Raw genomic sequence first — 18,649 nt, forward strand, 5'->3', positions numbered from 1 at the left:
CCGAAAGCTAGAATTTTACTTTATTTACTTTACACAAACTCATCGCTTTGCTTCAGAAGGCCTTTATTAACCCTCCAGAGCCGTGGAGCACTCAATGTGACAGAACCTCCCCCTCCACAAGGCGCGGCCTCGCGCCATATTCCATCAGTGATGTCAGTCATGTCCAGTTTCTCTTCTTCCTCTCATGTTTCCTGCAGTGATTGTGACTATTGTTGAGATCGTAGTGTTTGCTGCTCCTACTGTGATTCTTCTTCAGATCATCTGTGCAAGAAGAGCTGGTGAGTTTGAGCCGCACACAATCTGATGATTCACACTCATCTGATCTGGAACATCTGCAATCATGATAAAACACACACGAGAGGTCAGTCAATGCTTTTATTTAGCAGGGAGGAAGGACTCGCAGCACCCAGAGGAAATAGAGATGCCGACAATATTACAATAAAATACTGAGGAGTTTACAGCCAATCTGCAACAATAACAGGATGTGAGGGTGGGCGCCCTGGTGGCTGACGAGGGTGTGGCTTACCCAGAGCAGGAAGCCTCCAGGTGGACCCGGCACTTCAGGGGCCCAGGAAGGAGCCGGCAGTTCAGGGGAACAAATCGGGGCTGAGCATCTCAGGGACAGCTTCCATGGACGGGCTGACTCATGCGCGCCATCTTGTCAGAAGACTTAGGCTCGACAGGCATGACGTGAAGAATCTCAGGCTCAGCAGGCATGACACGAAGAAACCGGCAAATCGGGGCTGAGCGTTTTAGGGACAGCTTCCGTACTGTGGGCTTGCGGGGCTCCTCATCCACAAAGCCCACAGTAAATGATGAGCCGCTCACAAAAGGGAAAAGTCCAAATACTGCACAAGAGTGCAGTGAGGGGTATTGGCAGGCATGAGGTAGTAAATTGATTCATCAAGTCCATGGCGAAACATGTTTTTCAAGACCTTGTCACCAAAATCCACCCCATGGGAAAGCCCACAAAACTCCTCCACGTAGTCCTCAATCGGGCGGTCATTTTGGCTGAGACGGAAGAGACGGATTGCTGGGTCCATATTGGTCCGGTCTCTACTGCTGGATCCTTAATGGGTCTGTTGTTGTGTTCTGTAGTGGCTAAAGCAGAGGAGGAAGCATGATCCAAGTATGCAATAGTTCTTTATTAAATAAACTCAAAAGTTCACATAGATAGACACAGGAACAACCAGACAAATATCAACGACAACAGACTGAAACACAGGGCTTAAATACACAGCACAGATCAGGGGAAACGAGACACAGTTGGGACAAACAAATTCATAATGACAAATTAACAAGACACACCTGTGAACAATGATCAGAGCATAAACAAATGACAAGACACATGGCAGGATCACATGACAAGACAAAAGGCTTGTTCGGCTTGAACCGCTGCTGCACAGACCGATCAGTGAATGACATCAAAGTACCGCGAGAGTGATTTGAGAGCAGACGGGTCCGTATGCATTTGAATCGCTCTCGTGGTACTTTGATGTCATAAACCGATCGGTCTGTGCAGCGCCGGTTCAAGTCGAACAAGCCTATTGAAACATGACAACGACAAGAAACAAAACCCAAACAGTGATAAGTTCAAACTCTTTTGAGTATAGTCATTTTATATTTATCTTAAAAGGTTATTTGTTTCTATATTCTATATTTCTATATTCATTTGACACTATTAACCAATAAATCCTGCACACTAAAAGCTGCATGGATAAATTTGCTAACCCCACAAATGGACCTATCTATCTGTGGCAAAGCGGTGTTCGCTCAGGCAGTTCTAATTTACCTACTTTCGACTACGCAACCTGGGGAATTTCACCCCAGGAATCTAACGGTACCTCTAATGTAGAAGGCACGCACAGGTCCTAATCACTTTGAGTCAGATACACAGATGAATTGCAAAAAGAGATGTACATTTATTTCATTAATCGTTAAAAGACATTTATCATTAAAAGGTGTTGACCAGCAATCACTTCAATTTACTAAATCCTAATGTTGGCTGTGGGGGGACCTGGGCACATCCAGGGGGCAGTCTCTGGATATCACCTTTTTGGAAATTACTCTACTCAGTGCACACACACCAGCACAGCACACTCAACGACTCATGTCAGAGAAGACCACAGCACACACTGAGGACACCACCACCAAATTTGGTCACTCGTCTGCCCCCGGGCACCCAGGACCTGCCAACAAACAAAAGGAAAGATACATTAACCAGTGATATGTAACCAAAATAATATGTAAACAAAATGATATATATAAACAAAATGATATTGGTTTACAATTTCAGGAGGGGACCAACTCCTTGGTCCCGATCTGGTCGTCACAAATCAAAACCCCCCAAAAAATAAGAAAACTCACAATTTCAGCAGCATAAGTCAACCAAAAATAATATATAAATTCACCAACACAACAATTGAGTCGGAAACAAATACAAATTCAGAAAAACACTCGCTCCTTAACATAAATCAAAGTAATAAACAAAAAGAAGACAAAATAAACTCAAAACATACCACGTTTACAAGTCACCGTCAGTGGAAATAGTTAGTTTGAAACGATTCACCTGATGCGGTTCGCCGAAACAGTTCACTTGCAATGATTCACTCAGAATGGGTTACTTGAAGGGTTTCTCACAAACAGTTCGCTCGGATGATTCACTGGAAACGATTCACTTAGAACCATTCACCTGGCGTGAAACCGCGCCAAACAGAAGAGAAACAAAACAGAACAAAAGCAGAACAGCACAATAGCAGAACAGCAGCTGCTAAGGCACAGCGCAAACAGGCTCCACAATGAAGCACCAGGCAGATAACTCTCGTTCAGAATGGCGATATTGTCCTTGTCGCATGCCTAAAAACAAAGCAGAGGGTGTTACACTGAGAGTTCTTCCCCCTTAGCTTCATGCTCTAACAGTGACTCTATACTCACAACCAGTGTTGGGAACGTTACTTTAAAAAAGTAATTAGTTATAGTTACTCACTACTTGTTCCAAAAAGTAACTGAGTTAGTAACTGAATTACTCTATAATAAAAGTAACTCGTTACCAGGGAAAGTAACTATTTGCGTTACTGTTAAAAAAAAAAGTTGCTATAATCCAAAGAATTTGGATTTTTGTGAGCAGTTTTCACAAGTCGGCTGAAATGAGTAGAACAGACGGGTGTTTGTACATAACTTTCGATATTTATTGCACGTCGACTGACAGCAAGAGGTTTATCCTGCACTTTCAAGTATTATCTGTGTAAGAGAAGTAAACAGTGACACCATATAAAGTGCATTTAACTCTAGCAAATTAAATCAAACTCTCTCAACCCGAGACAACTGGTCAAGAAAACAACCTGGCGAACTAGCGTCTGTGGTGGAGCTATCAGTGTTTTTTGCCACTAGCTTTGTAGATGCGTGTGTCAATGTGAGATGCTTCATTAAATTAGAGTTGCTTACAACGGATGTCGACAAAGTCTTCGCTCCTGGACATAATGTACACATTACATGCACGTTCTTGCCTTTAACCACAATGAATTTGAAGTAGTGCTTATATCTCCACCAACTTTTCATCGGATTGCTCCTGACTCGCCATCTCTGCTGCTCCGTCAAATCTGTTTAGCGGTTGTGTGTGTGTGTGTGTGTGTGGCGTCTGGCGCGTGTGCTGGCATGTGTGTAAAAACATTGGCTCTGATTGGCTACCATGAAACATGACTCTGCCTTAGCCAATCATAATCGCTTGCATCGTTATTAACCCCCACCTCCTCACTAGCTGTGAGCCAGGGGTGCGTTCGGAATTCGGATTACACAGTTTATTCAATCAACAATATAACGCACCGCATTTAACGTCCAGTAACGTTAACGGCGTTGTAACGACGGGAAAAGTAATTAGTTAGATTACCCCGTTACTGAAAAAATAACGTCGTTACCTAACGCCGTTCTTTTAAACGCTGTTATTCCAAACACTGCTCACAACGGAGCACGCTGTCCCGGGATCAATATGCGAGGAATAGGGCCGAATGCCTCCGACAACGCTCACCAGAGCAGACAGATCTACACTACAGTGGGCATACGGGTTAATCAGACTAATCGCTGGGTCAAGCAACTCATAGGAACGTGGTTTACAAAGCGCTGTCGCACGCAAATGCCTCTTACCTGTCTCAAATGTCCACATACAACTCTCCCTACAGCACCCAGACCGGCCTACAGCACTGCCAGAGGCCAGCAGCTTCGGTGAGCTTTTACGAGCGGCAACACAGTTTGCCGTGCACTCGATCAACCAGCAGCAGGGCACATGGATGACGTCATGGCCCCGGACGATGACGCATGCCAAATAGCAAGTAGGCTGTGCTCTTATTCACACTGGGTGCCGGGCCATTGGCCAAACATTAAACAATTACGAGTGGGAGGGGCGATAGACCGTCCTGCTACATATGTAAACGATTTAGAAAAAGTTCCATCGATTCAGACTTTATGGGCCCTATCTTGCACCCAGCGCAATTTACTTTGTACACCAAGGCACGTATCATTCCTATTTTGCACCCGACACACAGCGCACTTTTCCCTCCACAGACGCACGTCGGTAAATTAGGGAATTAACTTGCGCTCCCGGGGCAGTTCAGTGAAAAGAGGAGGTGTGTTCTGGCGCAAACGTTCCCTGGTGATATTCTGCAGGTTCAGAAAACAATTCCGCCACAGACCAGGAAAAACCTAGTTATTCAGATGCTATTTTTTGCACTAAAAACTTGTCGAACAGAGTCTGATTACTGGACTAATTAAAAAATATAGTTATCTTTCACGTCTTATTGTAGTATTACATTAAGCATCATATAGTATTGGCTGTCTTAATATGTGTGTGTGTGTATGCCAGTTCATTTTACTATTGACGTGTGGATAAATACAAATTACATTTGATTTTTTCCCCAAAGGCTTTAAAATACAAAATAGTATTTTGTATTTCAAATAGGTATTTTTTCAGTGTAAATTGTTTTGTTTTGATTTATTTTATTTTATATATTAGTAATTTGTATGTAAACTAGTAAACCTGTATTTAATAAAAAATACATTTAATTGAAATTAAGAAGCTTGCCTGCCATATGTCTCTGTTTTACAAAAGATTGAGCTGAACTTACCACAGAGAAGTCTTCTGTAATCTAATTACTGTTAGTATGAAAATTCAAATGCTTATTAATTAGAACAGATTTGACTTACTTTACATAACCTTATAATAATTTAAATTAAGTAAAAGGTGTTTAAAATTAAGCACCATAAAACAATATGAATAGCGTTTTACTCTTGGACCAATAGTGCTTTGTGGTGCTCTTTATTTTTAAACGTTTTAAAGAGGTGGTTGATTATGATTTCACTTTTCTAACTTTAGTTAGTGTGTAATGTTGCTGTTTGAGCATAAACAACATCTGCAAAGTTAGAATGCTCAAAGTTCAAAGCAAAGGGAGATATTTGCTTTTAAACAGCTGCAACAAACGGCTGGTAGAGACTACACGACATTCCTCCCGGGTTAGTGACATCACCAACCCTAACATGTACACAGTGGCGCAAAAAGATGGATAAAAAAGCTAAAAAATCTGTCGGGGGCTAGAAAAAAGAAAGAGCGAAAAGGAGATGGCAAGTAAATTGATGCGACAGCAGCTAAATAAGTGGATGGTGAAAGGCAACAGGTCGGATTTAAAGTGTGACGTCCAGGCATGTAGGCCAAACTGGATTTTTTTTTTGGGCGGCGGCCAAACATCGGCAGCCCATTAGTTTTGTTTTGTTTTGCTTGATTGGCGACGTTAGTGCCGGTGTAATGCATGAGGGAAGGGTCTCGTAAGGGCCGGTGGAGGGATGGAGGGTCTCATAAGGGCACGTGGAGTGATGGAGGGTCTCATAAGGGCCGGTGGAGGGATGGAGGGTCTCGTAAGGGCAGGAGGAGGGATGGAGGGTCTCGTAAGGTGGAGGGATGGAGGGTCTCATAATGGCAGGAGGAGGGATGGAGGGTCTCATAATGGCAGGAGGAGGGATGGAGGGTCTCATAAGGGCAGGTGGAGGGATGGAGGGTCTCATAATGGCAGGAGGAGGGATGGAGGGTCTCATAAGGGCAGGAGGAGGGATGGAGGGTCTCGTAAGGTGGAGAGATGGAGGGTCTCATAAGGGCCGGTGGAGGGATGGAGGGTCTCGTAAGGGCAGGAGGAGGGATGGAGGGTCTCGTAAGGTGGAAGGATGGAGGGTCTCATAAGGGCAGGTGGAGGGATGGAGGGTCTCATAAGGGTAGGAGGAGGGATGGAGGGTCTCGTAAGGGCCGGTGGAGTGATCGAGGATATCGTAAGGTGGAGGGATGAAGGGTCTCATAAGGGCAGGTGGAGGGATGGAGGGTCTCATAAGGGCAGGAGGAGGGACGGAGGGTCTCGTAAGGTGGAGGGATGGAGGGTCTCATAAGGGCCAGTGGAGGGATGGAGGGTCTCGTAAGGGCAGGTGGAGGGATGGAGGTTCTCTTAAGGGCAGGTGGAGGGAAGGAGGGTCTCGTAAGGGCAGGTGGAGGGATGGAGGGTCTCGTAAGGGCCGGTGGAGGGATGGAGAGTCTCGTAAGGGCAGGTGGAGGGATGGAGGTTCTCTTAAGGGCAGGTGGAGGGATGGAGGTTCTCGTAAGGGCAGGTGGAGGGATGGAGAGTCTCGTAAGGGCCGGTGGTGGGATGGAGGGTCTCGTAAGGGCCGGTGGAGGGATGGAGGGTCTCATAAGGGCAGGTGGAGAGATGGAGGGTCTCGTGAGGGCAGGTGGAGGGATGGAGGGTCTCATAAGGGCACGTGGAGTGATAGAGGGTCTCATAAGGGCAGGAGGAGGGATGGAGGGTCTCGTAAGGTGGAGGGATGGGGGTCTCATAAGGGCAGGTGGAGGGATGGAGGGTCTCATAAGGGCACGTGGAGTGATGGAGGGTCTCATAAGGGCAGGAGGAGGCATGAAGGGTCTCGTAAGGTGGAGGGATGGGGGTCTCATAAGGGCAGGTGGAGGGATGGAGAATCTCATAAGGGCAGGTGGAGTGATGGAGGTTCTCGTAAGGGCAGGAGGTGGGATGGAGGGTCTAATAAGGGCCGGTGGAGTGATCGAGGATCTCGTAAGGTGGAGGGATGGAGGGTCTCGTAAGGGCAGGTAGAGGGATGGAGGGTCTCGTAAGGGCCGGTGGAGGGATGGAGAGTCTCGTAAGGGCAGGTGGAGGGATGGAGGTTCTCTTAAGGGCAGGTGGAGGGATGGAGGTTCTCGTAAGGGCAGGTGGAGGGATGGAGAGTCTCGTAAGGGCCGGTGGTGGGATGGAGGGTCTCGTAAGGGCCGGTGGAGGGATGGAGGGTCTTGTAAGGGCAGGTGGAGGGATGGAGGGTCTCATAAGGGCAGGTGGAGAGATGGAGGGTCTCGTGAGGGCAGGTGGAGGGATGGAGGGTCTCATAAGGGCACGTGGAGTGATGGAGGGTCTCGTAAGGGCAGGAGGAGTGATGGAGGGTCTCGTAAGGGCAGGAGGAGGGATGGAGGGTCTCTAAGGGCAGGTGGAGGGATGAAGGGTCTCGTAAGGGCAGGTGGAGGGATGGAGGGCCTCGTAAGGGCAGGTGGAGGGATGAAGGGTCTCGTAAGGGCAGGTGGAGGGATGGAGGGCCTCGTAAGGGCAGGTGGAGGGATGGAGGGTCTCGTAAGGGCAGGTGGAGGGATGGAGGGTCTCGTAAGGGCAGGTGGAGGGATGGAGGGTCTCGTAAGGGCAGGTGGAGGGATGGAGGGTCTCGTAAGGGCAGGAGGAGGGATGGAGAGTCTCGTAAGGGCAGGAGGAGGGATGGAGGGTCTCGTACGGGCAGGTGGAGGGATGGAGGGTCTCGTAAGGGCAGGTGGAGGGATGGAGGGTCTCGTAAGGGCAGGTAGAGGGATGGAGGATCTCGTAAGGGCAGGAGGAGGGATGGAGGGTCTCATAAGTGCAGGTGGAGGGATGGAGGGTCTCGTAAGGGCAGGTGGAGGGATGGAGGGTCTTGTAAGGGCAGGTGGAGGGATGGAGGGTCTCGTAAAGGGCAGGTGGAGGGATGGAGGGTCTCGTAAGGGCAGGTGGAGGGATGGAGGGTCTCGTAAGGGCAGGTGGAGAGATGGAGGGACTCTCCATGGCACCATTTCCAGGATTCAGCTCTGGGCTCCTCATCCTCAGTGATGATGATATACCAGTCTGCAGAAATGTCAGAATCCTACAGAAATGCACAAAACATAATAAAAACAGACATGTTAACAGCACAATGCCATTACAAGTAACTAAATTATCTTACTTTTTATTTTTATGTAAGGTTTTCCTTTTATGAGCACAATAAACTTTTACATGTTGAGGTTGATGCTGATGTGTTAACTCACTTTATATCCAACATAAATGTTCCTCAATTTAACAACAGTACCAATGGACAAATAAAATAGATAATGTATGTTTAGGTACTTTATCATATAATATATAAGCAGTGTTGACCACAGTAAATTCTCCTACACAATAGGACACATACATCACTCACTCGGATGTCTATTTCATGTTGTGATGTGCTCGTCTGCGATACTTATCGACGATTGTCCTGCCAGATGTTAATAGACATTTAGCATCTTTAAGATGTATATGGTTTATGTAAATCCAATTTAGAGACGTGGTGGCGCCAATATTGTTGCTGCATACTAGGGCTGTCAATCTTCTTCTATAATACTATTCGAATTTCATTCCTTATTTTATTTAATATTCGAATAATATTCGAATATTAAATGCTCAAATTCATCCTATTATTAATATTTACGACATTACACAGGCTTATGGATCGTCAATGCCACTATAGCATTTGGTTGTTGTTACACGTTCTGTCCACTAGAGGGACAGCTAACATTACAATAAACATTTAGAAACGGGTGATAGCGTTTTTTTATTAACAATAAAAAAGCGGAACAAAATGAATTACTTTAATTTGGCCACTTTAATGGACATTTTTCCACTGATCAGTTGTCTGATGTTGTGTCATAGAGTTTCACAACTCTGTCAGTGATGGTTGCGCGGCTTGGAATCGTGTAACGTTAGGCTACCATTGGCTCAAGCTCGTGAATAAAATCTTTAGATCCAGACCCCTGCGTGATGTTGATCGGTCTCATATCTTTATACATAAACCGTGTCAGTTTGTCTGTAATCGCCTTTTGGCAGACAGCTGGTAAGCCCCGTGATGAAGAGAGAGGCAGAAAAGAAGTCAATCTTGCCTGTTTTAGCGGCGGTTCCTTGGACAGATCGCCTATAGCTTGTCAGGGTGTAGCGTTGTCAGATGTGCCCTAATGGTGCGTTCACACACCAGACGCGAATAGCGCGTCAGGCGCGAGTGATATCAATGTTAAGTTAATGCAAAGACGCGTTACTCTCTTGACACGCGAATGGACACATAAAATGGTCAAGCGTATAACTAGACGCGGCAGGTGCGAATTTGACGCGCTATTCGCGTCCGGTGTGAACGCGCACAGTAAGGTTGTTAGTTGAGGAGTGATATTTCATTCGGATTTTGCATATTCTGCAAATTGCCACTTCTTTATTTGTGATTTTCCCATTTATGGTTTGAAATTCAAACACATTCCACACATCGCTTCTCAATTTGTCAGGAGTGGTGATCTCCGTTTCCATGGAGACATTCCTCGCCGCCATTATTGACAGTATTGTTATGACGATGCAGCGTGGATAACGCGCACAATTGTGTTACGATTCAAAAACTGTATTGTTTATCAGACGAAACAAACGCATTTCATTTCCACATGCGTGTGTAAGCCAAGTTGGCGAGAAAAGCAAGATTGCATATTTAAAAAAAAAAGAAAAAAAAAAAAAAGAAGCAATATTCGAATAGTAACTTCAGCATTCGAATAGTATTGGTTTTTTAAATATTCGAATTATATTCGAATTTCGGAATTCGTTCCAACAGCCCTACTGCATACCCCTCTGACACTGGGTAGTTGCGCCCCTGAATTTACATAAGCCGCGTCCCCGTGAACACGCAGAGTTGTTGTAGTCGAGCACATGTCCTGCATCCTCCGTAAACAAGCTACAGTTAGTCCAAAATGCATCTACTAGAGTTCTTACTATGTCAAGAAATTATGATCATATAACACCAATTTTATCATCTCTACACTGGTTACCTATTAAGATCCGTATCAATTACAAAGTATTGTTACTGACCTATAAAGCCCTAAATGGTTTAGCTCCTGTGTATTTAAGAGATCTTCTATCGCCATATAATCCATCGCGCTCTTTAAGATCGCTAAATTCGAGGCTTCTGGTCGTAACTAAGTCCACTAAAGGAGGGAGGGCGTTTTCACATCTAGTTCCTAAACTCTGGAATAGCCTTCCTGATATTGTCCGAGGTTCAGACTCGCTCTCCCAGTTTAAAACTAGATTAAAGACGCATCTCTTTAGCCAAGCATTCACATGATGCATCTCATACCTTTTATACTACAGTTAAATCAGATCAAATGCATTCATATTATGAACAGCAGCTACGCTAATTATTTCCCATCTGCCTTTTTTGTTGTTATCTCGGGACGCCTGTCCCTATAACTCAAATAGAGTTCGTCAGCTCCAGTTATGTATCCAGCCTCTCATGGAGACTTCAGATGCCCCAACGCCTGTGATGAGACGACTCGACGCCTGAGAAGAGACGACCCAACGCTGGCGATATGTTATGCCCTAAATTTCATGAATAACTAACTGTATTTTTGTATGTATATTTTTGAAATGCATTTTCTGTAAAGCTGCTTTGAAACAATGTGTATTGTGAAAAGCGCTATACAAATAAACTTGAATTGAATTGAATTGAATTTATGAGTCAACAGTGCGTTTTTGCTAACCTTCAAAAAGTGACAACTTTAACATTCACAAATATCCTGGAGTATTTTGAGCTAAAACTTCACACACACACATCAGATATTTATTTTACATCTTGTGAAAAGGGCATTTTTCAGTTTCTGCGCATGTAAAATGTTATTAGGCTATTTTACTTTAGTGATTAATGTAGTTATCATAAGATCAAACTAGATTAATTTGGTCATAATATGCTGCTGTAATTATTTATCTGTAGTGGTTTATGAAGATGAGTGTCATCATTATTGATTGTTTTTGTGTTATTGATGTTTTATCCATGTCATAGTGTGAGAAATAACAGTATTGCCTTTCAATGGAGCAGTTTAATAGTCTTTAGTCATCTATCTGACTCAAATAATGGGTTTCTAACAGCAAACACTCAGAATAAAGTGAGATGATCTGCTGATGATCCTGAATGGCTTGTTGAATGAGTGTTGATAGTCTGTGGCTCATCAATATTAACAGATCTGCTGAAAACACTCTTTATTTCATGACAATAGTTCCTGTTTTCACCTCATTTATTATGCTGATGTCTCCAGATCTCCTGTAAATTGTCACTTAAAGCTCATTTCATTGGTGTCAGCAGACTGAGGGGATTTGTTGGCTACTATATGAAAGTTTATTTCTGTTTATGTTTATAAACAGTTTTTCTTACCATTATTTATATTTGGAAGAATTTCAATTATTTATATTATTTTCTATATTTCTAGATACCTGGATTTATAATGAAGAAGCAGAATATAATGTTAGGATTAGCAATACAATTTTTTTTTAATTGGCAGCAGTTACACACGATGAATAGATAGACAGACATAAATGCTTATGTAACAGGTTAAAGAATGACAAATATTTTTGCAACCTTCCATTTTCTATTTTGTGGGTATGTGAGTTTATTTCACCATAATCTTGTATTGTTCAGTCACTTCATGGTAGCTCACAGGTATTGGGAGAGTTGTTTGTCGTGTAAGTGCGCCCTCTATCGGATAGAGGCTGGCGGTGGTCATATACTGACTTAAAGCGTTCGTTTCTCAGTCTGCATTCTACTGGACTGAGAGAGGTACGTGTTCACATCAGTGCAATGTAAGCTTGAAATATACCGGTTGTAACTTTAGCTGTAGTGCACATGGTAACTTGTACGTGTATTTTATGATGAGTGCTGCACATATTTAGTCGAGATGTGTGGAGAACTGCTGTTTTGAGTGCTTAAGGAATTGCAAACATAGCTAGCCTCGTGGTTTGTTTTGCTGTAAGTTAGCGCTCGCCATTCTGTCGTCTTGTGATGAAGCCCACATGTTTCAGTTTTCCTTTTTCTTATGTTAGGCTGATTCTGAGTGGAGATACAATCCTGAACTGTTGCTCTCTTTGAAATTGTACAGGTATGTACTTCCAATACCAGGTTTAGAATATAGGCTAATGTGTTTATTTAAGTTGTCTTGTATTTATTGATGTTCAATGGCACTGAACAGCCCAGATGTAAAGCATACACATTTTGCTTCATGCATGTTACTGTGTTAACTAGTGAAAGTTAACATCTTCAGAACAAATCCATTATGATCAGAAAGAGAATTATAAATGATAGAACTTGTGTTCGTTTTAAACTAACTGAGTCTAAAAGTTTAGTTCAAAAGTCTGCTGATAATCTATTGGAAGATTTTAACTTAAGAATGACTAACATAATGGATGACATTGCTCCTTTAAAACTGAAAAAATCCACGAACAAACAGAAAACTCCATGGATGAATGACCCGTCAGTTAAAATGCATAAGAAAGAATGTAGGAGAACAGAAAGGAAATGGCGTAAATCTAAACTTACTTCTGATTATCTGATGCACAAAAGGTCACTTCATGAGTATAACTCCGTAATTTGTAGAGCAAGACAAGCTTATTTTTCTAATATTATCAACAGCAAAGTAAATAACACCCGTGTGTTATTCTCCACAATTGAAAAGTTAACAAATCCTTCCCCTTATCTGCCTCCCGAATACTTTCTGTTGATAAGTGCAATGAATTTGCCTCTTTTTTTTTAAGAGCAAAGTAGAGGACATAAGACGTCATGTCTCATATACGTTACATAGCATCTCTCGCTTTGAATCACCAATTGGTCTAAGAGATGAGCACAGCACCCTATCAAATTTTTGTCCTGTTGACCTTGACATTCTTGAAAAGACTGTACAAAGTTTAAGTTCCTCTACATCTGAGTTGGACATTTTACCTACTAGCTTTTTCAAATCTGTGCTTCATTTAATAGCAACTGATGTGCTTTTAATAATTAATACTTCGTTATCAAGTGGCGTTTTTCCTAAGTCTCTTAAAATAGCCGTTGTAAAGCCTTTACTTAAAAAAGAACAACCTGGATGGGTCTGTCCTTAATAACTACAGACCCATATCAAATTTACCTTTCATCGGCAAAATAATGGAAAAAATAGTTTTTAATCAAATCTTTGCTTTTTTAACCTCAACTTCCTGTTTTGATCTCTACCAGTCAGGTTTTAGAGAATACCATAGTACCGAAACAGCTCTGGTTAAAGTAGTTAATGACATCCGGTTAAATAATGATGCTGGAAAAACCACTGTTCTTATGCTGTTGGACCTCAGTGCGGCGTTTGACACTGTTGACCACAGCATATTAATAGAAAGACTTGAATGCTGTGTGGGTCTCTCTGGCTCTGTCATCTGCTGGTTAAAGTCCTATTTAGGACACAGGAGTTTTTATGTGTCTACTGGTCATCATGCCTCAGCCCCTATGTCCCTAACATGTGGTGTCCCTCAGGGCTCAATTCTTGGCCCTCTTTTGTTCAATTTATACATGCTTCCGCTTGGCCAAATTATAAAAAATCATTCCATTAGTTACCATAGTTATGCAGCTGACACAGTTATACCTATCCCTGTCTCCCAATGAATTTGCTCCTCTTGAATCTCTTTATCATTGTCTTAATCAAGTTCAAAACTGGATGTCTAAAAATATTCTTATATTAAATACAGATAAAACTGAAGTAATTATCTTTGGGAGAAGGGATCAGAGATTAATGACTGCTACACTTCTGGAATCAAAATGTTTTGATGTAGTAGAAACCGTTAAAAACCTTGGGGTAATTATTGATAGTGACCTAAGCTTCGAAAGCCACATGAAGGCTGTTACAAAATCGGCTTTTTTTCATTTAAAAAACATTGCAAAGGTTAATTTTATACTACCGGTAGATTTAGAAAAGCTTATTCATGCTTTTATAACTAGTAGGGTCGATTACTGCAATGGTCTTTTCACTGGGCTCCCTAAAAAAACAATAAAACCTCTTCAATTAATTCAAAATGCAGCAGCAAGGCTATTGACCAGAACCAAAAGAAGAGAACATATTACACCTATTTTAAAAACTCTACACTGGTTACCAGTGATTTATAGAATTGATTTTAAAGTCCTTTTTCTTCTTTTTAAAACATTAAATGGTCAAGGACCTCTCTATATAGCAGAGATGTTTGAAACATATAACCCTATAAGATCACTTAGATCAGCTGCAAAACTCCAATTGGTACAACCCAGTGCTCGTACTAAACAAGAGGAGGCAGCCTTTAGCTGTTATGCGGTCCGTCTTTGGAACCGTCTTCCCATAGACATTAAGACCTCTCCTACTATTTCCATTTTTAAATCTAGACTAAAAACTAAACTTTTCTCTGATGCCTTTTCGTTATAACTGACTTAATTTGTACTTGTATTTTTTACTTGTTTTAACTATATTGTTTACTTTATGATGATGTAAAGCACATTGGACTACCGTTCTGTGTATGAAATGGGCTATATCAATAAACCTGAACCTGAAAGGAAGATGGTTTATTTCATGTTGCATAATGTTAATGTAAAACATTAACGTTATTACCCATAGTTAATAACAGAAATAACACGCAATATAACACATAGCCTACACATGATATACACAAGCCTAATGCGATATGTTCATTTTTCATGGTAATTTTTCAGATTTGTGAATGCGATTAAATATTGAGTCTGCATTCTTCTTGACTGAGAGAGACTGATTCTGATTGAAGATCGTCAGTGTCCTGTCATCAGTGCACCAGAACACAACGCAGTAGTTGGCGAAGTGCAGACCGCGCCAGCTACACTTAGAAGTGTCATTTATTATTAAAAAAAAACTCAGTAATATATACTTTTGATTTTGGCAGATCAGCTCCTCAAACTCTGGAATTCATCATCAGTGAAGCTCCTCCCACTGCAATCACATCATCAGTGAAGCTCCTCCCACAGTAATTCAGCAATAAATGCTGTAAATTCCCGTCAGCTACAAGTGAAGACGAGCATGAAAGCATCAGGAAGAGCTGAAATCTGCAGAGACTGAGTTTATTAAAGAGGACAGTGAGAACACGAGTGATCCAGAACCCTGCAGAATGAAACGCACTGAAGATCCTGAAGAACAAAGAGGTTGGTGTTTATTCTTCATTCATTTGTGATGCTGAAGAACATTCATGTTAGAAACATTCAAGCACTTCTTCACATTTAGATAAACAGTTAAACTAATGGTACAGAATGTTCTGGGTTCTGGGTTCAGTAAAGGGAGATTTGAGACATTTTTATATTGATGATCAATATTATATCAAGCTAAATACTATTTGACATTTACGTTTATTTTATATCTGGTTTCCAATTTGCAACAACGTTACCAGGCATTTTCAACATAGTTAAAAATATATATATATTAGGAATAATCAGTGAACACCAAGTTACTGATGAAGTTTGTTGTGGCAAAAACAATAATTTATCAAAAATGCATCACAGATAAGAGACAAAGATTCAAATTGTATTTCAAAAGATGTTTTATTCTTTTGAAAGAGGTTTGTTCACAAAAAATATACCACAGCAGCTACCTCTGTGATAGGAACAGAACCTAATCACACAGAGCATAGCTAGTCTTTTATACCCCCCTTCTCTTATAAGTTTCTCCTGTACTTTTCCGCTCACCCAGTAAACCAGATCTAGCTGGCTTTTCTAGAAATACAATTGACATTCTATTTCTCCCCCTCCTTGGGCTTTACTGTCTTTACATCTGTGAGATCAAAGGTATTATCTTATGGTCAAATGGCCCCTCTGCCCTCCTGAAGACAATGACCCTCGACCCCCCCTGGTCTTGCTTTCTTCACACTCGTGAGATAAGAAGGTCTTTACATATGGATAAATAACCCATCTTTCAAGAAATGTTAATCGTTATGCCAGCAGCTGCTAAACCATTTGTTCCGCTGGAATGTGAGCTCTGCAGAAACATACATACACACCCTGAAGAGAAACAGATGCTTACTACAATCTCTAAGAAAGTTAATAGCTAAATAATTAATGAAAAACATTAATTGTTACCACAATTCCTCCTGTTTATAATTATCTAATAAACAATTTGATTAATATTTTCATTAACATTAGCACTGATAATGATTTAAAGTTGTTTCAAGTTTTTTTACATCACAGTTACACTCTCCATATCTGATTTTCGTATACCTGATCATTCTACTTGAACCTTGAAAGAAGAAATAGATTTAAAAGGATAGGCCCTTCATTTTGTAACTGTATTGCACGATATAGTTAAAAGCATAATAGGAAATAAGAACACATTATTCAAGATACAAATAATAAAAGGAAAAAAAAAGAATAATAATAATAATAATATTGGTAATAGAAATAGAAAATAAAAATAAATAATACAAAATATAAAATAAAATAAAAAATTCCCTCACTCTGATCTGTCCTTGTACAAAAAATGGAAAAGGAAAAGAAAAAAAACAAAAACAAAACAAAACACACTTTATCACATTTCTGAGTAAATATCATCACTCTCATCACTCTCGTAATCATCACATTTTTCTTCATCACCTATCGGATAAACAGTCAGTTTTACTGCTTGTATGGACGTCCCAGCCCTGACCGATCTCCGCACTGAGCTGGAAATGCACCTCATAATGCATGGCACGCAGAACAGGATCAAAATTCCTATTACTACAATTGGCAGAACAGTTTGAATTATCCATTGCATCCAACCTCCCCACAAGGACATAATCCACCCCGCCCATTGGTTGTTGGCCCTTTCAGGTTCTTTTACGGCCTCTCTCATGTGTTCAATTATGTTGGTTATATTATCACTGTAATCAGGAATGTTAAAACAACAAGATATCCCAAGCATTTTACAGACTCCGCCCCTTTCTGCCGTAAGCATATCAAGAATTAAACGGTTCTGGATGACTACGTCCCTCAGTTGCCTCATTTCGTCACTTATCAATGTTAAGGCATTTTCTGTGCTATTGGCTATCGCTAAAACGGTCCATGCTAACCCATTAATCTTATTAATCGTTATCGCTGTACCCACCCCTAAGAAAATTGACCACCCTATATTTGCTCCCGGTGTTGTCCATGGATCAGTAAGTGTGTACCCTGCGTAATACTTTGGCAAAGCCCCTGGTAAAATTTTAACATCCCGTCTCTCCCTCTTACCTATGCTATTTGGCAAATACACAGAAGTTCCCACATTCATCAAAGCTGGATAACAGCAACCTGACCAGTCTTTCTTAGGCAAACGGTGATACGCCCTGTCACCACACACCCACACCGCCGCTGGTGAACTTTCGTTCGGTTTGTGGAATGGGCATGTGAAATTAATTTCTGTGTTGTTGATGGTCGCTGTACAATTGTTCATAGCTCTGTCCTGTACGTTTATTTTGACTCTGCAGTCAGACCACCCAGTTTTTAACAGTCTCGGTCTGTTGAAACAGACGCAAACATCACCCTGGGTATATGTTACCCTCAAAGGTGGAATTACTATCTCGGTGTTGTTGTACTGCTGTATGTGCTCACAGTCGTCAGCAGGCTGTTTCGTCGGTGTCCTTCCTTCCTCCAGATCCACAACCGTTTTTAGCACATCAGTCATTTGTTGAGGAATAAGACACTTAGTTTCTTTGACTGTTGCTGCCATCAGGGGGACAGCTTTCCAGGCATGAGACATTTGCAAACACATCCAGCAGCTCGTTTTGATCTCCAGTTCCTCTTTCTGCAGCATTGCCAGCGCGCAGGCTTTGTTCCCCTGACACTTCATCATGGCTTTCTGCACTTCAGGGTTTATCTGACCTTTGCTTGTGTCTTCGTTCCCCATCCAGGCCAGTTCCTCTTCAGTAGCCTGTTCGACCTCAGGTGACACAGGTGATAAAGGTGTCGTCGTCGTTACTGTTCGTGGTTTGGTTGCCTCGACTACCATAATGTCTATTGTTTCATACCAGTCAGTCCCAGCCAAGTCCAGGGCGCAGTAGTATCTGCCTTGGTCAGCACGAGTTGCATGTCTCAATTACACTCTCATCCCGAATCTGTTGTTGCCCATTTCGTCTTCATCCCGCACCAGAAATCTGTTATCGTATTCCGGCTTGTGGTGATAAGCGTATGCCTTTACGTCTGTCCACTTACATGGGCTCTCGCAGAAGTAGAAATGTGCGTACTCTTCAGTATGTCCATCGCACTCGTGACAGTTCTTTTGGAATGGGTTGCACTTGAAAGTTACACTTGATCCTTCTTCTATCGTGATGGTGCTTCCCTCCAGTCCTTCCACCGGCTCCACTTCTGTGAATGTGTCTCTTTTATCACGTTGTCTGATGGTGCTGTTCAGCACGGCCGTTTCAGTCCCGTTGGTGTGTCTTTCCGCAGACCATACTTTCAAGTCCTCATTGAAACATAAAATGATCAAACAAATAGTCACTGATATCAAAGTCAAAATGAATGTAGTTTTACAAGGTCCACACATTCCTGGCAATCT

The 18,649-nt window shown here is 42.0% G+C and overlaps 1 protein-coding gene across 3 annotated transcripts in view; it reads left to right on the plus strand.

Annotated features, from left to right (window-relative positions):
- Window positions 1-18,649, plus strand: part of LOC306996367 (uncharacterized protein) — a 215,511-nt gene that overhangs the window by 134,535 nt on the left and 62,327 nt on the right. The window contains exons 1-2 of one of the 3 annotated variants that reach the window (XR_013797056.1): window positions 11,886-11,919; window positions 15,036-15,291. The exons of 1 other annotated variant lie outside the window; for it this stretch is intronic. The gene's annotated coding sequence lies outside the window, so the exon portion shown is untranslated. Of the gene's footprint in view, window positions 1-11,885; window positions 11,920-15,035; window positions 15,292-18,649 lie in introns of those variants that run through there. One more of the 3 variants, XM_079608778.1, reaches the window with a different exon arrangement.

The sequence above is a fragment of the Phoxinus phoxinus genome (assembly GCF_949152265.1).
Source record: "Phoxinus phoxinus genome assembly, chromosome: 1".
NCBI lineage: Eukaryota > Metazoa > Chordata > Actinopteri > Cypriniformes > Leuciscidae > Phoxinus > Phoxinus phoxinus.